Here is a 27,948-nt window from a genome sequence, read left to right on the forward strand (position 1 = left end):
TTTCAGGAGCTATTGTTTTTAAGGAGGTGTGAAACTGAATGACAAGAAATTTTGAAAAAAGGTGTCCATACTGGCACTACTCCTTCAGAAAGATATCAAACCTTGTGCATTCCAAAGTTCATGGTCTGAGCAGCATAAATGGTTAAGTGCTAGCCCTACAAAAGGAAAATTATTCTGCTGGCCGTGTTTGTTCTTAAGCACAAGGAAAACTGTGTGGTACGCTGAGAATTTCGATGAACTGAAGAATCTGTCCAGAAGTTTAGCATAGCATGATTGTTCAAAAAATCATCTCAGTAGTTTTATTTAGCATAAAGTACCATCCAAACTAGCATTTAGTATTTCAGAGCTATTTAATGAACATCACAAACTGAAGAAAATCAGGCACAACAATGAAGTGAAAGCTGACAGAGACCTCATGAAAATTCTAACTGACACCACAAGTCTTTTGTGTGAGCAGGGGATGACGAGACAGCAGATACCCTGAGTCCTGGAAATTTCAGAGTCATTTTAAACTTATGCTGTACAGAAATGAAAGTTTGAAAACACACTGTAAGGAAATGGGCTATTTCCACGTATTTTCGAAAACTACACGGAGCAAATTGATAGAATGTATAAATGAGATTTGTGAATGCAAGTATATACATTCAAGTTTGAATAAAATTTCATTTTATGCCTGCATTGTGGATGAGGCAACAGATGCTTCAGACAAGTCACAATGCTCTAGTGTTGTGGGACTAGTGGACTCCAACGACGTTAAAGAAATTTTTTTTGGTTTTCATGATGTTAGTGGAACTAGAACTCCTGCTGCTTTATTCAGTGTGCTGAGTGGTGTGTTTTGGGATTATATGATCAACAAACTGATGATCCAAACTTATGATGGTGCATCTTTTCTGGCAGGCGAATTAAAATATGGCCTGCAAGTTACTGTCTATGAAATTGCCCCCGCCCCCAAGCTCTTTTTACTCGCTGTTTTGGACATTGTTTAAATTTAGTTTTGCAGCAGAGCTGCACTTGGGATTTTTTCCTGCACACTTCAGGGCATTTCCGCATTTTTCCATCAGTCTACCAAACATACACCAATTATCAGCAGTACTGCTTGTAAATGCATTCTTTTGAACAGTGAAATGAGATCAAACTGTAATGCCAGAATAATTTCTGCCATCCACAACAACTGTCCAGTGCTAATAGAGGTTTTAAACGAAATAATTGACAGTCCAGACTCCAGTGCACAACAACTACAAGAGAAGACTGTGGTTTCAAAAATAGCCTCGTACACCTTGAGTGTTTTTTTTCTTGTCTCTGCTTTTCAAAGCATGTTATTAAAGACTGAACTGCTTTTCAACATTCTTCAGAAATAACCCAATGATGCAGTTTTACAACAATGCTGTCTTAGAATGCATTGCTTAAATGAAAAACTTAGAAGTGCAGGTGCTAAGTATGTCATCTGGCAACTTCACATGTTCAACATTTATCATCCACTTCCAGGAGATTTCCCAACATTTCCACCCCATGTGTCTTATACATTACTGTTTGGAAAAAGACACCAAGACCAAGAGATGTGACCATAATGCAATTTATTTCACCGATTAGGGACATGACACTACAATACTGATTAGTGTTGTAGATCTGTATGTGCACTATGACTGTGCAGTGGCTGATCATGGTCCTAAATTATATATATATATATATATATATATATATATATATATATTTATTTTTTTTTTTTTTTTTCAGAAAAATAATGAACTTTAATAATCTCTTGGGGTGTGCTCAAAGTCACTTTTACTTCTGAAGATTTCTTGCTATTGTGAATGACATACTCTGATCTGTTTACCAGTAACTCTTCAATCCAGTTGTGAAGCTAGTCTGATGTTCTGTCTACTCGTATTTTCTGCAAGAGGTGATAATGGGGAACAGTATCAGACGTCTTGTGGAAGTCGAGTAACACAGCGTAAACCTGTTCTCTGCTATATATTGCCTTGTGGATCTGGTGGACGAACAGAGCAAGCTAGGTTTCCCAGGATCATGGCTTTTGGCATCCATGCTGGTTCCTAATGAGGAGATTTTCAGTCCCTAGAAAAGTGATAATATGCAAGCATAATAGTACAACAAACTGACATCAGTGATACAGACCTATAATTCTGTGTTGCTGTTTCATGACCCTCATTGAAAATGGGGATAATGTATGCACTTATCCGATCACTGAGAATGCTGTGCTTTTCCAGTGACCTGCAGTATGCAGTAGAAAAAGAGCAAGTTTCTTAGCATGCTTTCTGTAGGATCATATAGGTGCTCTTTCAGGTCTTGTGGCCTTTCCTCTGCTCAGGGTTTTCAGTTGATTTTCATTTTGACATTTGCGCAATAATTTAAAGAAGGTACAGTAGTATGATCTGCCCCCCCCCCCCCCCCCTCCTCCCTGCTCCCTAAGTCAGGGTGCCCAGACTGGCAAAACTCATAGAACTTTTCGTTCTGGAAAATTCAGAGGATTTTCATATTTTTCCTAAAATTACTGGCAAAAGCATGGTACCCAATTTGTTCAGGACAGATGTATTTGCTTGCCTTCAGCTTAGTTCGATGCTGCGCTGCAATTACAGATCACCCTTGGCTTGGAGCTGTGCGACTGCACACTGCCATTAGCGTTCTCCGCCCCTTCACCTCACCCAGTCCAACACAGCTGCAGCCGGCAGTGCTGCTGAGTGGAACCATGCCATGCAAAGGATTGTTATACCTGTTTCACATATATGCAGTTCTATTTGGTTCATCTTCGATTGCTACTGAAAACAAGTTAAACCCTTTGACACCTACATGGTTGTCATGTGGTTCATACTAGCGTTTTGTTTTTCTTTCACACATTCCCGCAATTTTAAACTATTGCTACTTTCCCAACTATCAACTGTGGAGACCTGTCATTAATAGCACCATCAATCTACCTGGGGACAAGTGCCTTCCAGCTCACAGAACCCCAAAATGCATTACTATTTCACGGGAGATAATTCTTTTGGCTTACATAAGAATCTCCTCAAACCGCACAGTGGACATGATTTTACAGTGAAGAAAAAGGTCCACAACTATTGTGTGCAGAGATCGCAGGTACATGGATTGTACCTGGACAACAAAGGAGACTCTTCCATCATGCAATTACCTTGGATTCTGACTATACTATGGACATAGTGAAATCTTGTGTAGTTTTGCACAATTTTGTATGAAACAGAGATGGTTTTGAAATGGAAAATGTGTTGTCCATCTTGGGTTTTGAAGATGTCCCCTTTGGTGCAACAAGGAGAAACCAGGCAACTATGTTAGTCAAAAGTGTAAGAGATTTGTTGAAAGATTACTTCATGACTGAAGTAGGTTCAGTGAGTTGGCTATTTTCTAAAATGTGATTTGCCTTATTACTCATAACAAAAAGTGGTGTATTATATTATAATTTGATATGTATTTCAAATAAATGTTATTGTTTTCAAATCATTTTCAACACAATTGTCCTTCCATGCTTCCTACATCTTAAATTTATCCTTACATTTTTCACAAGCTTTTTTCCCACAGCACTGATTTAGATTGTACTGTGGAAATCAGCTGATGCACATCATCTGGTAAGCGGCTCATTTTATCAGAAAAAACTGCAACAATAGCTTTCAAAAAATAATAACAAGAGATCATTTTTAAAGAGTTCTGCTTGCTATCGGGTTAAAATAAACTGAACCGTGCTTGTTTATTTTCTATTCCCTGGATACGAGTTCGCACTTTGTAGACATCTGACGATATCTCTTTGTGTTGAGGAAGTTCTTGGTGCTCTACTGTTTTTATAGTATTAGGTACAAAATAGAAACTAAACCACACTTTAACAATTGTCAACAATGACCAAAAAACGACCGAAAATGAACCGAACTAAATGGAATCACATACATGTGAAACAGGCCTTATTGTTGCTTTTGTATGCATGTCATTGCAGCTTGGCCATGCTTGCTTTTCTTGTTGTGCCGTGGTGTGCGGTATTGATGTGACTTGACGAGCATGGAGTTGCAAAGAGTAATTGCTGTTGCCTACATTGGCAGCTGTTAAAATGGAAGTATTGCTTAGTTTAGTGATCCTTTTTTTTAGTGATCATATCCTTTTAGAGGAGTTTGTGGCCTATTTAAATAAATTTATTTAAATTCAGGGATACTAGGGCATCATAGGTTTTGTGGGACATTTCATGCCAAGTAGTCTAGAGGAGCAGTTGTCAAACTCTTTTGCTCAAAAGCCAATATTGACATCGTAGGTTGACACCTCGGGCCGCATGTGTATCAATCTTATTATTGTGGGTAGCCTATATTAATTAGACTGTTATGAGCCCCCAATAGACTAGCTATAGTAAGGGGCTGATAAGCTGGTGGCTGGCCCCCAAGTACTGACTGTTAAAAGTCTGCGCCACTCAGAACACTTTCCTGTTCACTGTTCTCTGTTTGGTTGCTGCCACCCTTGGCAACTTCAAAGTTGTGGTACTGTAATTGCATGATTAAGTGTTGTCCATATGTGGGATTGATTGATTGATTAATAAAGTAATCATGCTTATTTTTAAATGCATTAAGCAATATGACACATGACCAAAAATGTTTACTAAATGTTTTTGAATGTCATTTTTCTTCTACTCATTGCATTGTATTACATCCGCCTCAATTTAATTTCGTATTCCTTGCTAGAAATATGTACCATATTTGAAAATGACTATCTGTGTAATGCGCATTCATGAATCAATGTTACTTTTATGTCACAATATATACCGTATCAGCAGACAGGTACGAGTCATACGAGGTGTGTTCAAAAAATAAGGTGACTTTATATTTTTATGAAAAAATATTTATTTATTCATCAATATTCATGATTTTCCCTTCCGAGTAATCCCCCTCAGATACAATACACTTGTGCCCACACTTCTTTCATCCCTCGAAGCACTTCTCATAATTACTTTTTTGGTTCAGCCATGAGTACTCCCACAAAATTCGATTAGGTTTCTAAAAGTGTTTTCCCATGATTTCCCTAAACATCTCATTTAGAGTGTGCACAGAATAATGTGGCCGGTAGATATGGAATCAGCAGGGCATGCATGAGGAAAATGGTAGTGGTGGGGTTTAAGGGCGGGCACTGTAGGGGAAATGCCAAGAACTGGAGGAAAAGTGTCATGCTAAACAGAAGTCTGTGCTCACATTTTTCGTAAATATTAAATGGAGCCCCTCCTCACCGACACTTGCATGGTGACCATACAGAAAGAGCTGTCACCTCTGCTTTGGGTAGTATCTAAAAAAGAATTCCGCCTGAAAATGCAACGAAAGCAGCCTGTCTTGTTAACCATTTGTAGCTTTCAGAGAAACATGAGTGGTGAATTTTGAGTAGAACCTATACATTTCTCTAGTTGCCATGTTAAAATGTGCTTCTTTTGCCAAAACACAGCAGCGTTGACACTGTGTGACCTCTTTAACATGATGTGCAAATGCAACTGAGAGAGAATTATGAAACAGTGTTCTATTAATTTTAATAAGTGAGGACCAGAGGAAAAGTAAGATCACTAGCTAATGAAAAAGTACATCCTTGGTACAAAAATAAATGTCTGATGTCTTCACTGATAATGTTCCAAAACCTACGACACTTTCATTTCACTACCTATCAATAGTCCCTAAAAATTACCTTCTTTTATCAAAAAGTCTGTAGTTAGTGAAATAACATGGTAGATAATGAAGTTTTGCAGATGATATAATACTTTCCTCTTCGCATGCTATTGCTTGCCAAAATCTCATTTCATTATCTCAAACCATTTGTGAAGTATGAGGATTGTTGTGGGTCTTGCATTCTGGCTTTATTGCTGGTGCGCACAATTGCAAATGAGTATGCTACATCAGATCAATTTTCTGGAGAGTAGTGACACAAAGAGACCTCCATCCCAGTCTAAAGAAACATTAAACATGTTAGCTAAATTTCATACGCAGCAAAATATTATGTAATATGTACCAAATGCAAAATTATAGCGTCCCCTATTTTTCATTGCAAACTTTTTTGAATTTCACACAGTGTCTTACTTATATGCAAATATCACAACTGTGACCATTAACAAAATGATGGGCACATCGTCATGAAATTGGTGTCTAAAGCTACAAGTAACAAGAAAATGAAATACTTTTACAGTATAGTTTCTGTAAAACCATTTGCGAAAGATTGCAGGACGTGCACCTCAATTCTGTCATTGCCGGTTGGTCAAAAGAGGGCAAACACTATCAGCCTCCCCTTCCTATCAAACGAATGAACTTGTTCAGTGCTTTGGATGAAAATTGGTCTCTGCACATCAGCCACCATATCCTGTGTGGGCTCTAGCCAATTGTGTTTTGCAATAATATGGGCACTACATTTGAAGTAAAGTCGGATGGAAAAATAGCTGCTTTGAAAAATGTGTGAAGTTCAGCATTTGATAACTTAGGAAGTAATGGGGCGAGAAACCTGAAATTTTGCATGCAATAACTCAGCAGTGCAAGGTCTTCTATATAAAATTTCATTCTCCTACTGTTTTCCAATAGCTTACACATCAAAGGCAAAGGTGACAATTTTTACAAAAACGCAAAAATGGGTGTTTTTACCTCACTTTTACTAAAAGTATTTTCCACAAACTCTTTTAAGCCATTTTCTTTGGAAAGACTATGTTCTGAAATATCTAAAAAGTTGTCTGTTTTTGCTGTGTGAGCAAATAAAGCCTTAAGAAGCAGCAACAAATTGGGGTATGGCGAAAATGTGTCCATATTGAGCTGGTACTCAAATTAAACTGAACCTCTTTTATTATGTTTTATCATTGTTAGTATTATCTAGGAAAAGTAATATCAAAAGTATCGATTAATAGGAAGTGATCTAGTTCAGAAGAACTCAAAAAAAACTACAGAAAAAGGGGGCATCTTTTGTCATGATGATCATGATATATTTTAGGCAGTTCTTCTGTTATAATCAAGCACTCCTACACAAGTTTTTGCAGGGGTGAGGTGTGGGAGCAAGTCTCAAGAAATTCCATGTTTAATGTAAAGGAGTTGGTCAGCTGCTAGACATGTCGTGCCATAAAAACTAAATTTTATAGGTGACACTAAAAACTTATTGGATCTCAGAGAATTCATAGTAATATGAATAAAAGCTCCATAGTGGCTGTTGGGGACGGCAGGAGGCGTACCTCGCACCCACATTAAGATGGCCGAGGGGGAGAGGTACAATAATAATAATAATGTCGTGTGACACCACATCATGGTGAAAGCTTCTGAAAAAAGTGAATTGGAGGCTTCCTGCAGCCATTGTACTGTTACCATTAACAAATATGCACAGTAATACTCTGCATCTAGGGGCAGTTTAATGTTGCCACACTTAGAAATAAATTATTATCTTCCAACCAAAGTCTGTATTATCTACTTCTGGAAGCACCAGTAAAACCATCAAGTTGTTGTGGGTGAACAATACACCAGATTTTGAGGGGGGAGGTTGGGGGTGAGGTGGGGTGGGGGGTGATAGCGGTAAGTACCCCCAATTGCCTCCCTTTGTGGGCACCTATGGCTGTAATAACTATATAATTAAACTAGTTATAAACTTCAAAATTTAACTGTGCATTGCCAAGGCACTTGGAGATCATGGTGTACAAACCACCTTCAAGTTTTACACCACTGTCACATTGTGTAAATTTTGGTGAATTCATGGCAGTCTGCCTGACATCCTTCCAAAAAGGACTCACATTCATGAACATTTTTCATTTGTATTTCTATTTTGCAATGTTATTGATGTGACAGTTTAATTCTGGTTTAAGGTAAGTCACATTTTGTGTTTTGCTTAGTTCACAGTTTGTATGAACATTAGCATACTGATCGAAAAATTGTACAAATGTCTTGGTATGATCCATGGTGGTTTAACCAGCACTAGTTACTCTTAATACATTGGTTGCCAACTTAAATCACCCAAGTTTATGTACCAGGGTGAGGCCTTTTTCAGGTACATGTAATTTCTTTAATACTACTCCTGCTAGGCCATTTGTATACAAACTGTGCACAATCTTTAATAACACATCAAGACTCATTTCACCATTTCAGATGAATAAAAGCCTTTTTTTGAAGGAATGGAGCAAAAATAATGTAAATGCTGAATATTTAATACCTCAGCAGGTTGGTTTACAAATTCACTTCAGAGGTAACAACATATTTGAACTAATTAATAGGTTGTATGCTTTACTTTACAACTATGAGTTAAAAGGAAAACATTACAAGCGCATAACCTTTTCATTTGGACAACTTTCACTGTTTGTGATGATTCACTGTGGTTTCTTAATAGCTTCAGCTCAACCAAATTTTTAAGATGCCATCTGATCTGCTATGTATGTGAAGGATTTTTCAGCATTACATTCGAAAACTGTAAATGATTTTTTGGTTGCTACTTTTCTTGAGGTGGCTGCTACCATTCGTAGAACTTTTTTAGTGGTCAGAAACATGACATCTTTCTTAGCCTTCCATTTTCCTACAATTATGTTTGTGTTACTCTGCATGCATAACACTTCATCTTTCTTGACCTTTCCTTTCACTGCTGTCAATGGTCTGTATGTTCTGATCTTCCTCAAAGTACCAACAAAGTTAGTTGAGTGGTCATTCAACTTATGAGCAAAGACATTGCTTGTGTAGTAACTGTTGATGTGCAGAGTGCATCTGACATTCAACAATGGTTCAATCAACTCCATCACTACATGGCGCCATAGTTTCATAAATGCACATGGTAGCCAATGTGTTAGTGAGAAAACCAGGATGCCCATCATCATAGGGGACACGTGTGTGACAGTGGCCATGGGTTTACCATAAGATGCCAAGTCACATAAAGAGTTTCTTCATACAGGATCCCAAATCTGATAAGGGTTTGTTTCTGTACGATATAACGTACAATGATACATTTATTTAAGTGCCCTGGCCAAGGATACAAGTTTCTTTTAGGATTATAAAAAAATTATGTTTTTGTTTACTGTAATGTCATAGCACATTTCTGATAATGTACTGCAAATACAGTAATACCGTGGTTGGGTAGCACTATTGTGGCATGACAACAGCTACCTGTCTGATAGCAGCTGTGCACAAATGAGACTGCTTATACTGCATTAGTGGTATGCCTAAAATAGTGTCCTTCTGCCTTTGTGAACTCTTGGACACGTCTGCACTCCTTGCTGCAATGGACTCGTCCAGTAGGTCTAACCTAAAACACAGCTGAGTGTTCCTGCCAAGACACGCACTCACTTTGCTTACAAGCCAAAGCACTACCATTTGTTACCGCTCTAAGAGCATAGTTGCCAGAGAGCTCTACCCACGCATACACGTCTCCATGCCCCTCTTCTGCCTGTTACCTGGTGACAATCACTAAAGATCCACCTATCAGTCAAGATTAATCGAAAAACTACACACCCTATCTCAATACTCCCCTCTTAAAGGAAAACGTGTGTGTGTGTGTGTGTGTGTGTGTGTGTGTGTGTGTGTGTGTGTGTACATGGGCAAGGAAAAAATTTCCCTGTTAAAAATACACTTTTCTCCCGGGTGAAAACACACTTTTTCCATGTTAAGTGACAGTATATTTTCGTTTGGAACTGCAAAACTTCAATCCTTTGAATGGTTATGGTTTTATACATGGGCGTAGAATTTACCGTCACTTTAGAAAATGAAACTCAGGGAAAAAGACACATTTTGGAAATATCTTTAATGTGCAGCAACTTGTGCACTGCGTATTTTCGTATTACGGAAGTATACATTGGAATTACACCAAACACCGCATGTTACTTTCCGAATAATTGAAATCGAGATTGCGGTGCGCTTTTGTAAGCCAGTCAGCTCATGTCACGTCATCTCGCCAGCCGATGACAGCCAGCCGATGACAGCGGATATTCAGAACATAGGACACGTGATGCAATCAGCCAACAGCGACATGTGCTGAGTAGCATGAACGCACAAACAGGGAAAGTTCATAGTTTAAATTAATATACATAGTATTGCTACAATAAAAGCAAAGCTTTCACATATAATATTATTCTCTAAGGTTAATAAGATGCAAGAGATGCTAAGCTTTCGCATATAATGTTGATTTTTCCTGCGCGTGTTACACTTGAAGATATCTCACCCAAATTTGCCAGTAAAATTTGTAATAATGACATAAATGTCTTATCTTCAGGGTTCAAAATTCTTCTAAATGGCTCGTCATCAAAAAGTTAATTTTTATATGAGAGTCAAACGCTCTTTGATTTAAGAAATTCATGATACATTTTCGCACATAGTTCAACTTACAAGAAAGGATATTTACTTTGAAAGTAACGCTTTTCAAACTACCATTTGCAATATTTTCCCGCGACTTGTTAAAAACAGGTTCGTTTCAGCAGTTGCCAGAAGAAACAAGACATCAGAGGATACTCCAAGAGCATCGGAGTTTCGTGAACCATACTAAAATGTTCACATTTAAAGTGCATACTTAACAGTGCACATTCGTATGTCCAGATTCCCAATGAAGTAGACCTCGACCAGATATTAAGCTTTTCATTGTGGTTTTCGAGATGTAAATTTTCTTGGAGCACCAGTACTGTATTATATCATGTTTGGTTCTTTATTATGGCATAATGCCATACGTGCTAGAAGATGAAAACGTGCACCTGAAATGCAGCGAACAGATGAAACTAGCCAGTACTGTGGAATTAAAGATTTCGTTTCAAATATATTGACTGCCTCTGCGGAAAAGGTTAATAAAAGTCAAATTTCTTTAGCAAACGTACAAAAATAACTTAATTGTTCTGCAAGGCGATTAATGCTTGACTGTCAGAAAGGTGGAAATAAAATAAAATCTGAAACTAATAACATATTTTAACCTTCCGTAATTGTGTGAACGTATTTTAATTCACTTGATAGCTCGCGGCCATAGATATCCGGTTTGATTTCATTTGAGGTGAGAGTAAACGAAGGGGAAACAGCAAAATCAAATGGCTCAAATGGCTCTGAGCACTATGGGACTTAACATCTATGGTCATCAGTCCCCTAGAACTTAGAACTACTTAAAGCTAACTAACCTAAGGACATCACACAACACCCTGCAAACTCACTAAATGTGAAGTGTAAACACGGGTTACGTGGAGACTACCTGCACTGCACATCAGCCCCGGATCTACGATATTTGCTAACCGGGTCAATACTAAAAAAAATCGAATTTTCGAGAATATGTTCATCCTGTAGCGCACATCTTTCCGAAAAGTCTGAAACATAAAACATGTGTGTTCGAGGAAATGGAAGACATGTGATTTGGCCTTAAGTGTGCCAAAGTGCAGTGCCACGCCTTTTCATACAGCATTCTTCTATCACACGTCACTGTGTTCGCTCTGTGGAAATGAAACGTGCATATTCTTTAATGGATACCATCAAACTATATTAAGGACAATGGAAATTGAAATGTCGTATGGTGCCTCTCCTGCTCCCAGTCGGCCGGTTTGACAGCCTGTCCTTTTTTTAAAATAATAATAATAATAATCTCTCTATTAATAGCGGATGAGATTATTTGTAATCGGGAGAACAAGAACTCTTCAGAAAATTTGCACTCTTTATTGCCTGTTAGCTAATAACTTGCTGCTTTGTGTGACATAAAATTAAATATAGGATACATAAAACCAATAAAAACAAGAGACAAGCAAGAAAGTACACATTTCTTCAATCCTTAGCTCCTAGCATATTTTCCCTCTAATCTTGCTACAGCTTTACGTGGCGTGTTTTCCTTTCTGCGAAAGAATCTGTTACCTCATCAAAGTTCGTCAAACGTTATGCTACATGACAAATCGAAATGTCGTTATCTAATTCTGAAAAAGCTGTTAATACAAATAATACCCAAGACTGGTGTGGTTTCTCCATCTGATTACGTCTGTTGTGTCACTGCTAGATAAAACAAAATAGGCTTTTCTAATATTGCAGCAATTTTGTAACACACACCAAATAAATGAGACTGTTTTGGCACAAATGGTCATTTTTATAACACGACGGAATATAATTCACGAAGTACCAATATCAAATGCCTATAAGGCTTACTACAAGCAGAATGCTTTATGTTTGGAAACAGTTTCACATTTCATTCATACGCACCAGTTTCTCAAGCATGAGATCGAAAAGTAGTATTATGAAATTTTTATATAATTTTGGAATCGTCTTACTCTTGCATAATTTGTGTGATGTCCCCGTTTCTTCTCCTTTCTCGTTGTAACAAACAATCTTGTCATCACCAATTCTGTAGCTATTCCTGCCATTATCAAAATTTGTTCGCCGATTAACTTCACTAACCCTCCCAGAATCACAGGTTTATCCTGCGATTAATCTCCAGTTAGGCGTTGTTACTTGTTCGTACAACACGTTTTCCGCGTTACTTCCAGAATAGAACTTAAGCGGCTGCTAGCCGGGGTCTGTACAACTAGTCCTTACTAGCATAGCGATCTGTCCTAAAATTCTCTGTCAAAATTTCATTTTCTTGGATACACCGAGTAGGTAATACTTAATCTTTCTAACCTGTTATTCCTGTTAGTCGTTTATTTCCATTCTGGTAGTCTGAATCTATGGATTTCGCTAGTAATTATAACAACGCTGATCATTGGCAAACCCAATCAATCACATAATCAGACAGCGATTGGCATTCATCCGTTCGGCTTTACTCTGCTCAGCTCCTATACCCCCGTCCCCTTTTGTCTGCGGAAAGTTTATTTCTAGAAGCAACGAGGATTCTCCTGATAGAGACATCACGTACAATACGCACGCATTCAAAAATCAACTTATGATTCATTCAGAAATCAACTTAAAATGTGTTCAAAAATGTTCAAAAACCAACAGGAAAGCGTTTCAAAATCATATGAACAATCGATAGACCAAGGTTCAAATGGTTCAGATGGCTCTGAGCGCTATGGGACTTAACACCTGAGGCTATCAGTCCCCTAGAACTTAGAACTACTTAAACCTAACTATCCTAAGGACATCACACCCATCCATATCCGAGGCAGGATTCGAACCTGCGACCGTAGCGGTCGCGCGGTTCCAGACTGAAGCGCCTAGAAACGCTCGACCACTCCGGCCGGCGATAGACCATGGTGAGCTGGATGCTAGGCGCTTTGTGAAACAATTTTTTTCCCCCTCAAGAATATGAATTTTGCGCCCCCTTTTCCCGGTAGCATCTAGCTGCTTGCTGCGATTGTTTGCACAGCCAACAGCTACATTCCTGTAGCCAGAAGCGGGAGAATCTACCACTCAAATGCGACTCAACTGCGCATGCGCATGAGCCCACTCATAACTACTAAAACGAATCTAATGTTTGTGGCTGAACGCTCATCGGAGGCAATGTGTGTTATGAAGCATTGCACAGTCTTTGACACATTTTACTGTTGGCAGATGCTTGCATGAGCACTGTGTGTCGTTGTTGTATAAGCGCATTTCCTTTGCAATTTAAGTTATTTTCGTTTTTTCTCTCGTTTATGTTTTATTGTTTAAGTATTATTCTGCAGTAGCGGGATATAGTAATATCCTTTGTTAGAGTGTCTGTTCTTACCAGTCAAAATTACAAAAATTTAACAGAAAACTAAAACAATGAAAAATTCCCGGGTTTTTCCCGGTTTTCTCCGGGATGAAAAAATTCCCGGGTTTTTCCTGGTTGTCCTGGGTCGTATACACCGTGTGTGTGTGTGTGTGTGTGTGTGTGAGAGAGAAGGGGGTAGCCTTTAGGATGAAGCGAGCAAAGCAACCGCCAGCTTCACACCATCATAATACCCTTGTAATAACTTAAATTACTTTGATATGTTCAGGATCTACCCTTATATCTTTAGCTGACACAATGTAGCCCAAGAAAGATGTTTCGCTGTGGGCTAAATCTACTTTAGCTGGCTTCAGCATTAGGCCTGCGTCACGAAAACAACTTAACATTGATGAATATGATGCATACATTCTTCAGAGGTCTGAATATAAATATCATCTGGCAGTGGCGTACCACTATTTATGTAGAGGGAGGGAGGGGGGCAAGCAAACCCATTTACTGATTTCGTCTTTCAGCAAAACTGTTAAGAATACACTCATACCGAGAGTTTGGGAAGGTGTGAGGTAATCAGTTGCTCTACAGAGAGAAGCAACTCATTACTACTAATATGGGCTCAGTTTTAAAGGTCATGCTCTTGAATACAATTTCACAGCTTTAATTTTTTTAAATACATTTATCTAGGGAAACACTGGTCCTGTTTGGTTTTGAGACCATTTACGATAAGGAGTTCATATTTACGGTAGACTGCAATGTCACTCATCCAGAGAGAAGCCTTTTGTTATTATTTCCATTTTACAAACACTGCGTGTCACATCTTTATGAAATAAAGAAGAACATAATTTGTTTGAAAAAGAGTCCATTTATTTTGTTTTTATTTAGACTAAAAAAATTCACATACAATTTTCAAATGTAGTTTACATTTCGACAGTTCTTTCAAGACATCCATAAGATTAATTTTTCCATCTCTGTCTTGATGAACATGGGGGAGTAGATGGAGTCTCGGCTGAGTCATTGTTGATATGAGGCAAGTTTTAAGTCATCTCAAGGTGCTGAGTGACCTCTCAGAGGATGCTGACAATACTGGAACTGTTAGTATCAGAATGATGAAGTGAATAACTTCCTGAAAAAGTTCTTTAACCCTATTAAGGTTCAGCAATATATTTTCTTCCAACAGAGGATACATTACATGGTTGTATTCCAGTTGTAATGGTTCGCAGCATTTTGAGCAGTTCATGAAGCCTGTTAAGGTTAAAGTCTGTTATATATACCCCAAGCAATTCGTCCAAACATCATGTAGATGGAAGATGTGTTTGGGAGGACGTAATAATTATCTCTTCAGGGTGGGATAGTTGTTTTAGATCTTCTCGGTTGAATCTTCGATCAATCTCATTCAGAAGAAGATCAAGAACTTCAAACAAATCTTTCCTTAATTTTTGTTGTTGAGTCAATTCTTTGGGAGCAAATGGTTTTTTTATGTGTTGCAATTTCGCTGATATTTTTCTTGGGTGGGAGATATTTGGGCCTTTCCTATTTAGGTTTTAGAATAATCTTTGGATTTGTCTAACAGTATATTATACGCTTCTGTAGTCCTAATACTTCCAATAGCTACCTTTAGAACCTCAGAATGTTTCACTCCAGCTGCATTAAAATTTGGATTCTGTAGGGATCTGGCCAGTTCCTCACTCAGTCCAAACACTTTATTTGCTGTTATATAAAAAAGTTTCAAACTTTTTGAGCAACTTTGCATCGCCCTGCAGAGCTGACCTTCTTTCTTCTCTGAGTTCGGTACATTCAATATTTTGGTCACGGTTTTCTGCACCCGCTCACGGTTTTCCCTGGAACGTGTTAAAGACTTTACTCTTACAGCCCATCAGGTGGGACACATTGGAGTCAGTCATTGAGTTTTTGGGTTTGGATTCATCTCATCAGCACCAGATTGTAGCACAACATTTGCATGCACATTTTTCCTTTTTGAGGACTCTCGAATTATATTTGAAACATCTTTCACAGTTACCAGTACATCACACAATGGATCACAGCTCCTTAAAATTTTCTGTAGGGCCAGATCCAAACGATGATTACTGGAGTGGATATAACAATTTTATGGCTGGTCTCAAAGGATTTCCTTCACACCTTTGTTCCGCCCAGACACATTAATTTCACCATTGAAACAGTGGGCGCATAGAAACTCAATTTCTAAAAACAGTCTTACAAGGATGTCTTTAATGGTAGTTGGCAGCGTTTGTGCCTTAGAGTTCAGTGGACACCAGATTGTAGCACAACATCTGCATACACTTTTTTTTTTCTTTTTCCGAATTCTAGAATTATATTTGAGACATCTTTCACAGTTACAGTACATCAGACAATGGATCACAACTTCTAGAAACTTCCTGTAGTGCCAGATCCAAACAATTATTATGCAGTCGATGTAACAACTTTTTAGCTGGTCTCGAAGGATTTCCCTCACACCTTTGTTCCGCCTAGACAATTTAATTGCACCACTGAAACTCAATTTCTAGTGACAATCTTAGAATGATATCTTTAATGGTAGTTGCCAGCGTTTGTGCCTTGGAGTTCAGAGGACTACATAAACCCAGAAAAAGTTCTTTTATTTTGAGCGTCTCAGGGTCAACACAACGTATGCGAAGAGTGAACTGCTCCTGACCAGCCACGTCCATCGTTGAATCTGCCATAATTCTGTAAAATGGGGATTTTTTTATTTGCTGCACAATTTTTCACTGGATAATGTAAGCCATTATTTCCAGTACTTCGTTTTGTATCGCTGGCAACAACGAAATGTCACGGTGCTTCAGCCATACCTTCATTTCTGGCACATCACCCTTCCCCTCATCAAGAAGTGTCATGAGGTTCCCAGAGACCGTGTCATGACCTCCCAGTGCATTTCCTGTTAGACCCAGAAACCTTAGTGAACTGATAATTACTACTGAAATGGTTTTAATTTCCTCCTGATAAGTCAGCAGATGTCACACGACTTGGGCAATGACAGGTGTGCTATTTTCACATTGCTGAATAACGAGACCCTTGATAAAAAAGGCTCTTCTATCTTGAACTTTCCGTAGATTTTTTCCAATTACAGATACTTTCTTTAAAAAGTGCCCTCTCTTTTTTTGGTCTTCTATTGTTCATTACGCAGATGGACCAAAAGCAGTCATAGAAAAAAAAAAAAAAAGAAAAAACACTTCCACTCTTTTCTTCATAATGTAGCCATGGATAAGCCACAAACTATTCAGATTTAAAAGGTGTTCCATTCCTTCGTGGAAACTTATGCTTCTCTGTTGGGCGAAATATTGTTTCAAAAATGGGTAGGCGTATACTTGAGATAGAGCACTTTGTCTTTCATGTCAAAATGGGGTGTCTGCATTCTTTGACAGTCCTATGCCACAGCTATTATGTCCATCATCTCTACCTGAAATCGTTAGCCGGCCGCGGTGGCCGTGCGGTTCTGGCGCTGCAGTCCGGAACCGTGGGACTGCTATGGTCGCACGTTCGAATCCTGCCTTGGGCATGGGTGTGTGTGATGTCCTTAGGTTAGTTAGGTTTAAGTAGTTCTAAGTTCTAGGGGACCTATGACCTAAGATGTTGAGTCCCATAGTGCTCAGAGCCATTTGAACCATTTTTTTGAAATCATTAAGGATAAAAACATGCAACATGACGTATCTTGCACATATTGATTGATTGATTGATTTTGTTGTGTTTGGCAGGAGAGCCAACACCATGTTACTAGAGGAGGCCGAAATGCACGCGTTTTAGCTCACACAGGCTGGTGTGAGGTCTGGAACAGGACAAGGAAATTAGAGTTTAGAAAAACGGACGTAACTGGTGGAATACTTAACTTTAATCCATTAATGATGAACGTCACTCTTGACGGTACATGATTCACAATGTCAATAATAACTGAATATGGCGCCTTGCTAGGTTGTAGCAAAATGATGTAGCTGAAGGCTATGCTAAACTATCGTCTCGGCAAATGAGAGTGTATTTTGTCAGTGAACCATCGCTAGCAAAGTCGGCTGTACAACTGGGGTGAGTGCTAGGAAGTCTCTCCAGACCTGCCGTGTGACGGCGCTCGGTCTGCAATCATTGATATTGGCGACACACGGGTCCGACGTATACTACCGGACCGCAGCCGATTTAAAGGCTAGCCTAGCAAGAATGGTGTCTGGCGGTGACACCACAGATTTATTTATTCATCCGTTGAACAATATGCATTGCATGGATGTCGTCAAATGTTTGTACAATATTTCTTATGAAATAAACATGTCTTTTTACAGTATATAAAGCTCCCATACTTAGTTCTACTTTTCTAATCATGTCAAGTTAAATTTGTTATGCAGTACAATGTTCATGAACATTAGTCTATAGTTATTTTAAATATTTATCTGCAGTGTATTATCTATTACCTAGTAAATATTTTTTTAGCCTTTGACTAAAGGTGTGGGGATCATTTACATCTTTTATTTCTAGTGGTAATCTGTTGTGCAATTTAATACTATGATATAATACACTATTTTGAGCTTTTAACTTGTTTCTTCTGTTGGGATGTAAACAATGTCTGGATTAGGTTCCATGGTCGTGAATTGTATTGTTTGTGGTTAACAGATTAATGTTTTTACTTATATACATTATGTTTTGATAAATATATTCACACAGAACTTTTTGAACAACTCTTTACAGTGTGCCCTGTTACTGCTATTTGTTACTATTCGAACAGCTCTTTTCTGTATCTTGAAAATAGTCTGTATGTTTCCAGCATTTACCCCCCAAAACATTATCCCATAACTGAGGACTGAATGCATGTACCCAAGTAGGCTACTTTGAAGGATGAAATATTGCACACTGGTGCAAGGATTCACAGGGCATAACATGCTGAAGATAGCCTCTTTGCTAAAATTCTCACATGCCCTGTCCATTTCAGCTGACAGTCTACATTCACCCCCAAGAATTTGCTGTCTGTTACACAATCAAGTACCTCATTGTTTACTTTTAGTTTAATGTAAATGGATTTTTTATTTAGTCCAAAGTTTATACAGTTTGTCTTTTTGACATTTGGAGTTAATTTATTCTTAAGTGATCAATTGTGGATGCCTCTGAGAGCTTCATTGGATTTTTCTATGAACAGTGTTGAGATTTTGTCTGTAATCACTACAGTGCTGTCATCAGCAAATGGTATTTTTTCTCCATGCCTGACACTTTGGGAAATCATTTATATATATATATATATATATATATATATATATATATATATATATATATATATATATATATAAACAAAGATGAGGTGACTTACCGAACAAAAGCGCTGGCAGGTCGATAGACACACAAACAAACACAAACATACACACAAAATTCAAACTTTCGCAACAATCTGTTGCCTCATCAGGAAAGAGGGAAGGAGAGGGGAAGACGAAAGGAAGTGGGTTTTAAAGGAGAGGGTAAGGAGTCATTCCAATCCCGGGAGTGGAAAGACTTACCTTAGGGGGAAAAAAGGACAGGTATACACTCGCACACACGCACATATCCATCCACACATACAGACACAAGCAGACATATTTAAATATGTCTGCTTGTGTCTGTATGTGTGGATGGATATGTGCGTGTGTGCGAGTGTATACCTGTCCTTTTTTCCCCCTAAGGTAAGTCTTTCCACTCCCGGGATTGGAATGACTCCTTACCCTCTCCTTTAAAACCCACTTCCTTTCGTCTTCCCCTCTCCTTCGCTCTTTCCTGATGAGGCAACAGATTGTTGCGAAAGTTTGAATTTTGTGTGTATGTTTGTGTTTGTTTGTGTGTCTATCGACCTTCGACCTGCCAGCGCTTTTGTTCGGTAAGTCACCTCATCTTTGTTTTTATATATAATTTTTCCCACGTGGAATGTTTCCTTCCATTATATATATATATATATATATATATATATATATATATATATATATATATATGATTTCCCAAAGTGTCAGGCATGGAGAAAAAATACCATTTGCTGATGACAGCACTGTAGTGATTACAGACAAAATCTCAACACTGTTCATAGAAAAATCCAATGAAGCTCTCAGAGGCATCCACAATTGATCACTTAAGAATAAATTAACTCCAAATGTCAAAAAGACAAACTGTATAAACTTCGGACTAAATAAAAAATCCATTTACATTAAACTAAAAGTAAACAATGAGGTACTTGATTGTGTAACAGACAGCAAATTCTTGGGGGTGAATGTAGACTGTCAGCTGAAATGGACAGGGCATGTGAGAATTTTAGCAAAGAGGCTATATATATATATATATATATATATATATATATATATATATATATATATATATATATAGCCTCTTTGCTAAAATTCTCACATGCCCTGTCCATTTCAGCTGACAGTCTACATTCACCCATATATATATATAAGGAAGAGGATTGGGACCAGTACACTTCCCTGGGGGACACATATATTAATATATATTGAATCAGATAAGTGTTTTACTACCAATCTTTTGCAAATATGTGAGATTTCAACTCTTAGCACCCTGTTTTCCAGGTATGATTTAAACCATTGCTTTGCTGTGCCCCTTATTCCTAATATTTCTAATTTGTGTTGTGGCGCCGATGAGTTCGACACCAGCATCGATATACGTTTGTCTCTAGACTCCGAGCATCGTCTTTGGACGCTAAGCTAAGATTATCTTTGTTCTCTTCCACCATAAGCAGTTCTTTGTAAGCCTTGCTTGTGTAAAGAGGTGAATAAATGAACTACTGTTAAAAAGGTGTTGTTTGGTGTAACTGACCCGAACATCCACCTCACTGTTGACCCCGAGTTGTAACGTCTTCTGTTTTCGCCATTTTACTGTGTCCGCGGCCTCCGCATCGGTTATTTACGCATGTATTACATCGACACAGCATTCGAACAATGACTTCGGCCCAACGCCTAACGCCGGATTTTGTGATTGACATGCATCGTGTTGCGGGCGATGCACACCCGCCAGGACTGCAACACGATGCCTCTCACTCGACGATTACGCCGATTTCGCCGGATGTTTTCGAGCCTGCAAAAATAAGTGAGGTTAGGAGTGTGCATGACTCTGGCTATCAGACGCCTTTGTTCCCACCACATGTGCCCTCCCTCATCGACGGTGCAGTTACCTCTTATGGATCTCCGTGCAGTGCGGGACCCTGCTTCGTTGGACAACTTAGCACTGCCAGGACAACGGTTTGCCATGCCGCAATCCGTGCAGTACCACGCAGATTCCTGCCACGTGGCCGGAACTGTTCACAGGTCAACCTCCTCAGCATCTGACCACGCCTGCGCCTGCCTTGTTTCAACATCAGCACATGTCTTCCTGCTTTGATACCTCGGCCTGCAACAGGAACAATAGCTTGTTATCTGTGCCTGACCTCCATCTCCGTCTCATTGCTACACCTCAGTGTTTTGTGCCACGACATTCACCTTATCCGCACACCGTTTTGAGTGGAGTTACTACGAACAGTGAACATTTACACATTCCATCCAAAGTTCGACATCATTTTCCACACTGTGCTTCTGGACAGCCCGCACATCCGCAGCCTCCCTGCAACACAGGTGGCTCCGGCTCTGATCGTACATCGAGCTTTCTGCGGACTAGCATGCGTTTTCAAACTTCGAACTTTTTCTCACCTGTCGCCCCCGCACCGGATCCAGTCGAACTTCCGCTATCGTTCTCGGCACATCTCGGTGCCTCATGCGCATCGGTATTCCACGATGCGTCAATCCGAACACAACCGCAATATGTTGAGCTTCTGCAACTGCAATCGATACATTACAGTGTCTCACCCGCATCGGCCTTCCGCGTCGCGAAGGATCGCGCTCAACCACAACACGTCACCTTCACGCTGCCATCCGACCAGCCGTCATCGCCACGTTCCCTGGAGGCACACTCTCCTTGATTACTGCAGCAACAACAGCTCGTTTCAGGTAGTGCCCCAACGAATCCAACTCAACCTGTTCTTCCGAACATTCTACAATGCTTACCGACGCTGCCGCCGTTTAATCCCGACACAGCAACAACCTGGTTCAAAATTGTGGACGAAGTGTTCAACCATTACAAACTCGACGAGTCAGCCAGATTTCTGTGACTTATCACCCACCTGCACGACCAGGAGGACTTGATTGCTGACATGGTCGACGCCCCGGACTCAGCTACCCGGTACACTCTAGCCAAAAAGACAGTTCTACGTCAGCTTGCGTGCTCAACTGAGACAGCAATATGGCAAGTGCTCCACGTCGAGCAACTAGTCAACGACAAACCTTCCCAACTCTGCAGACGGCTACAGGCCCTGGTCGGCAACAATCTACTTTCTGACACAGCTCTCCTCGCCATCTGGTCAGATAAACTATCTCCTCATATCCGCATTGCTCTGGCTCAGAGGTCTCCCGAACCTGTCGAGTAACAAATGACAATTGCTGACAAACTACATGACGCATCACTGCTCTATTTCGCCAGCCACTGCCTACATGGCAAGTCTCAGGTTCAGGCTCTTCGTCCCGTGGCCGGACGCCGCCGGGGCTGCACTATACCGACTGTTCCACTCGCTCCTGGAAGCAGTAAACAAGCAGCTGGGACGTCACCGGCTTCGCCCACAGTCACGCCCCCTCTTGCAACTGAACCTGCTGCGGCCACCGAACCTCAGCCACCGCCTCTGGCAACGAACTTTCCACAGGAAATGCAACCGCACTACCCATACTGTTACTTCCACACATGGTTTGGTGAGGCGGCATGGAACTGCAAACCACCCTGCAGCTTCCTCCTGCACACAACATGACAGGCACCCACCAGTTCTCCATTCTGTCTGGGAACAACCGGATAATTATGGACGACTTTATATTACAGACATTTCGTCGGGATACTTTTTCCTAGTGGACACAGGTGTCGATGTTTCGCTGCTGCCTACGTCCTTAGTGTTGTTGAACATCCGCCCTCATCATACTTCACTGCAAGCCGTGAATTCAACTAAACTACAATGCTTGGGTTCGACCTCCCACATCATGTCACTCTCCGCAAACTGCAAACTTGAGTGGACTTTATTAGTGTGCGATATTAAGGAATCTATACTAGGCACTGACTTTTTGCGACACCACAGACTTTCACTGGACCTAGTGCGAAGCACCATGTTTCATCACCCGTCAAAAACTCACTTCCCCTGTGCTCCGTCGAGCAAACCCCCTCGTGACACATCGGTCTGGGCTCATCTCATCCGTACATGCTCGTCTCTGTCGACGACGTTAAAAGAAACACTGCACAAGTGCCTTGTCGAGCTTGAAAATGTCGCTCGCCTACGCAAGGAAAACTTCGAGCCATCCCTCTGGCTCCACGAAACTCAGCTCCAGCTCTCCGACGCAGCAAAGGAATTACAGACACTGCAGCAAGGACAAAGCAAGGTCAGTAAGCGCGCTGAATCTGCTTGTAGTCCCAGCACTCGAGCCTCTGTGTGTTTACCTCCCACTACCCCTCGCAACTGTGCTATCAAGTCTACCATAACGTGAACTGACAGTTCCAGAGGGCCACACCCCCCTAACACAGCAGCATTTGACACTCGGCCAGACACGAGTGCGCATGCGTGACGAGCGTCATGTGTTCCCGAACTGGTAGCTCCTACCCCTCCCCTCGCAGACAGCACCTCATACTATTCAACTTTAGCTCCTGCGCTCCGTCGTGTGACCACCTCTGACAACACAAACAGTGCACTCGTGACCGTGCTGTCACAGGCTGTGCCCCGCACAATGGACTCACAAATGGCTCACGAGCTCTACCGAGTTCACCTCACCTTGGTGCCACTGCTTCGGGCTGGCGGCCATCTTGTCGCGTTGACTCCTGGGATGCTTTGCCGCCTCAGCTCCCATCGGCTCCGCTGAGTGGCTCCGAACACTATGACCACGCCTCGCCCGTCCTGCCCTCCACACATTGTATACAAACCACCTCCCGCGCCGCCGGCAACATTTCCATCCTCACCAATGGCACGGTTCACAAACTTCGCGTCACGCCAGGTCCCCCGATCTCCAGTAAACCATGTCGACATTGTCACGAGCGCCTCTCCGACCTTAAAAAGCAGATTTCTGAACTTCTAAACTCTGCTGTCATTGAACCCTCTGCCAGTAGCTGGTCTATGCCCATTCATATGACACCCAAGAAAGACGGGTCCTGGTGCATGTGCGGAGACTACCACTGACTAAACAGATGAACAATTATGGACACCTACCCCATACCCAACATTGTCAACTTTACCAGTTCCCTCGCAGGTGTGATCACGTTCTCTGTCATTTATTGCAAACGGGCCTACCACCAGATCCTCATGGTACCTGAAGACATCGAGAAGACAGAAGTCACCATCCCAATCGGGTTATTTCAGTTTCGATTCATGGCCTTCGGTCTGAAAAACACAACCTAGACCTGGCAATGCTTCATCAACGAAGTGCTATTCGACCCAAAATTCTGCTTTGCATACTTTGATGACATTCTTGTGTTCAGCTCCTCCGTCGAGGACAACATTTGACATGTGCAAACTGTTATGAACACTCTCACGGCAGAAGACATCGAGACCAACCAGAACAAATTGCAGCTACATCAGCCCGCTGTCACTTTTCTTGGTTTCCGGGTCTCTGCCAATGGCATTTCACCACCCCCTGAGAAGGTACAAACAATACTAAACCTACCCAGACCTGCATCATTCAAAGAGCTCCGGCGCTTTCTGGGGACGGTTAATTATTATCGCCGACATCTACCTTGGGCTGCGGAGATTCAGGCCTTGGCAGGCACCCACACTTCTGGATCTCGGCCCATTGCATGGACCCCTGCTATCACTGACTCTTTCTCCTCCCTCAAAAGTCTTCTTGCCAAGGCCTGCAACATCGCGCATCCTCATCTCAATGCGCAGCTATTCATCACCACAGACACGTGCAATACTGCCATCGACGCTGTCCTTAGCCAGACAATCGATGGCCAGACTTCATCTCTGCATTTCTTCTCGTGCAAGCTCACCAACGCACAATGGAAATGTTCCGCGTTTGACAGGGAGTTGCTTGCGGTCTATGAAGCGATCAAGCATTTTAAGACTGACATTGAGGGATGCCCTTTCTATGTTTTAACGAACCACAAACCCCTGGCTGCAGCCATTACAAACCCACCAGCTGATCCGGCTCCTCGCTGCTTCAGATACATGGACTTCATACCTCTGTTCATCACCGATATCAGACACATAAAGGGTGCTGACAATATAGTTGCTGATTTCCTTTCATGAGTCGATGCCATCCATTCGCTGTTAGACCTCTCTGAACTGCCTAACCTACAACCCGCCAACGAGGATGCACAAAACCTGATCTCAGACTCTACCTCTTCACTATACTTCATCCGCACCACCTTCCCTGGCATTTCTGGTGAGATATGGTGTGACGATAGTATGAGCACGTTACACTCCCTCATCCCGACCACACTTCATCGAGCTGTCTTCAACGCATTGCATAATTTAGCCCCTCCTGGTGTTCGTGCGTCCACCCGCCTCGTAGTGGAGCGCTTTGTGTGGAGAAATGTCAACAAGGATTGCCAGCAATGGGCACACTTTTGCGTCGCGTGCCAATGATGCAAAGTACAAAAGCACACTTCACCCCCCCCCCCCCCCCCCCCTCAGCGCTTTTTTGATCCCTCCTGGGCGTTTCCAGCATATTCATATTGACATTGTCGGCCCTCTACCCCCTCTAATGGCTCTCGTTATGTTCTCTCATCTGTTGGCCGAACAACTTACTGGGTCGAGGCTGTCTGCCTCCCCAATATTATGGCAGAAACTGTTGCTTGAGCTTTCGTCGAGTCATGGGTATCGCGTTTCAGATGTCCAGCTATCATCACGGCTGACCAGGGCAGACAATTTGAGTTGGCCCTGTTCAACGAGATTTGCAACATTTGCGGCATCCGGCACATTCATATCACAGCATATCACCCGCAGGGTAACGGGTGAGTTGAGTGCTGGCACCGCACTTTCAAGGCAGCTCTTTGATGCCACGACTCTCTTCGGATGGAGGCCTTTCCTTTTGTGCTACTAAGCATTCATGCGACTTATAAGGAGGACCTCAAAGGCAAAATAGCCGAGCTTGTATATGGCCAGAACATTGTTCTCCCTGGCGAACTCGTGAGCCCTTCTGCTTCCTTCCCTCAGTCTGACTTACCTCCCTTTGTAGACCGCGTCAGACGCCACTTCATCAACCTCCACATCACTCCACCTGCCAGCCATTCCCGCTCTAAGGTTCACATCCAGAAATCTCTGGACAATTGCGAGTACGTCATCCTCTGAGATGACACTGTCCGTGCTCCCCTCCAACTTCCATATACCGGCCCGTACCGAGTTCTCCGGCGCTCAGCCAACACCTATGGCATCCAGATGAAGGATTCAGCTGTCACAGTCTCTATCAACAGACTTAAGCCTGCTCATGTCGAGCCTTCTTCTACCCCCCTTCAGGTCATGACCACGCCACTCACTGTTGTGGCTCACGACACTCCGACCACTCCCTCCAGGTCAGGCTTACACACTGAATCGAGTGACTTCCAGCTCCAATCGTCAAGCTCTCCTCCGACCTCACCCCCTACTCCGGTCTCACGCACTCTGTCGAGTGACCCCATGCTCCCCACGTCGAGCTTACCTATGATCATACCCTCGCCGCTAGGCCCTTCGCTGGTCCCTTCGACCTCTACTCTGTCGCCTGCCTCGCCCTGTCGAGGTTTCTCATGCCCCCCCCCCCCCCCCCATCTTGAATGTGCTCTTGCTTGAGGTGTTTGTGCCTATTCCCCTGGACATAATCCACGACATCTCTATAATACTACTCGATGATACACTGTTCGTCGTGTGTTTCCCCTCGTCTGGTGCTCATGACACAATCTCCGCCATTCCCTGCCACCTGGTGAAATGTGTTCCTCTTTCGCCCGACGTCGACCTGGACATGCTTCGTGTGTTCGCCACACCCACCGGAGACATCGTCGTCATCGCTCCGTTCCACTCACAAACCGCCGGCCTATCTGTCGCCGCACGACCAGGATGCCCAGTACGACGCCCGGCGTGCTTCAATGACTTCCAGGTTCGGTGGCTGAACCTTTCATCACATCATCTACCCATCTACCCACACAGCTCCCCGATGACGCTGTCGAGCTGACCGTGGTTTGGCTCCCCTGCTGACGCCTTGGTAACCCGCCCCACCCACCCCTGGCCTCTCAAGAGTACCCTGTACTGCGGGGGATGAGGTTGACACCAGCATCGATATACGTTTATCTCTAGACTCCGAGCATCGTCTTTGGACGCTAAGCTAAGATTATCTTTGCTCTCTTCCTCCATAAGCAGTTCTTTGTAAGCCTTGTTTGTGTAAAGAGGTGAATAAATGAACTACTGTTAAAAAGGTGTTGTTTGGTGTAACTGACCTGAACATCCACCTCAATGTAACAAAATTCTGTGGTCAACTGCGTCAAAAGCCTTTGATAAATCCAACAAAATGCCTTTTGCATTCTCCCCTATGTCTAATGCTTCTAGTACGACTTTGGTAAACTGTGCTGTAGCTGTCTGTGTACTTTTTGTGGCCCTAAAACCAAATTGTTCATTGCAGAGAAGGTTAAATTTTTCTAGGTAGTTCATTAAACTATTTTTCGTTATGGTTTCTATTATTTTGGAAATACAAGATAACAAGGAAATTGCTGTCTGGTTTTCTACTTTTTTGCATCACCATTTTTTAGTACTTGTATTACTTTTGCTTGTTTCAGGTATTCAGGAAAGCAGCCAGATCTGAAAGATTCATTAATTGTTATTATCAATGGGGTTTTTATGTTGTGTATACATTTATTTAGCACACTGACTGGGAGCTTATCTAACCCTGTGGATTTTTTATTCTTTAGATGGTGTAACACCCGTGCCACCTCTTGCTCTGTTGTTGGAAAGAGAACTATTGAATATGGTGGCTGGTCCTGTTGGTGTAGAACACATGTGTCTAGTAATTTCTCTTGCAATTTCTTAGCAAACCCACCAAAGTATTCATTCACAAAGTTTGCTAGTTTCTTTGGATTGCTGGTTTCAACATCTTTGCTTTTAATCTGTGTTTACTTTTGTTATCTGCCTCCAGTAATGTTTTCCCATTTGTAAGTTTTTTTTGCAGCTAGTAATACTTTTCTATAAGTTCTCCTGTGATTTTTGTAGAACACTAAAAAAGCTGGGTCAGTCTAGCTATTTTTGATGGATGCGAGATACATTAGGGTTTCAGAGGATTTTTTGATACCTCTAGTTACCCATTAATTTTTTTTTTTTTGCTCCAATCGAATGCAGTGTTTTGGGGAATGCTTCCCCAAATTTTAGTTTAAATATTGTCATGAACTTATTAAACATTTTGTTTACAT

At 41.5% G+C, this 27,948-nt stretch overlaps 1 long non-coding RNA gene across 1 annotated transcript in view; it reads right to left on the minus strand.

Annotated features, from left to right (window-relative positions):
• Positions 1 to 11,229, minus strand: part of LOC126481172 (uncharacterized) — a 43,932-nt gene extending 32,703 nt beyond the window's left edge. The window contains exon 1 of the long non-coding RNA XR_007587528.1: positions 11,102 to 11,229. This is a non-coding gene — a long non-coding RNA (uncharacterized LOC126481172). The remainder of the gene's footprint in view (positions 1 to 11,101) is intronic.
• Positions 11,230 to 27,948: the final 16,719 nt, after the last annotated feature.

Source organism: Schistocerca serialis, chromosome 5, assembly GCF_023864345.2.
Source record: "Schistocerca serialis cubense isolate TAMUIC-IGC-003099 chromosome 5, iqSchSeri2.2, whole genome shotgun sequence".
In the NCBI taxonomy this organism is placed as follows: Eukaryota; Metazoa; Arthropoda; class Insecta; order Orthoptera; family Acrididae; genus Schistocerca; species Schistocerca serialis.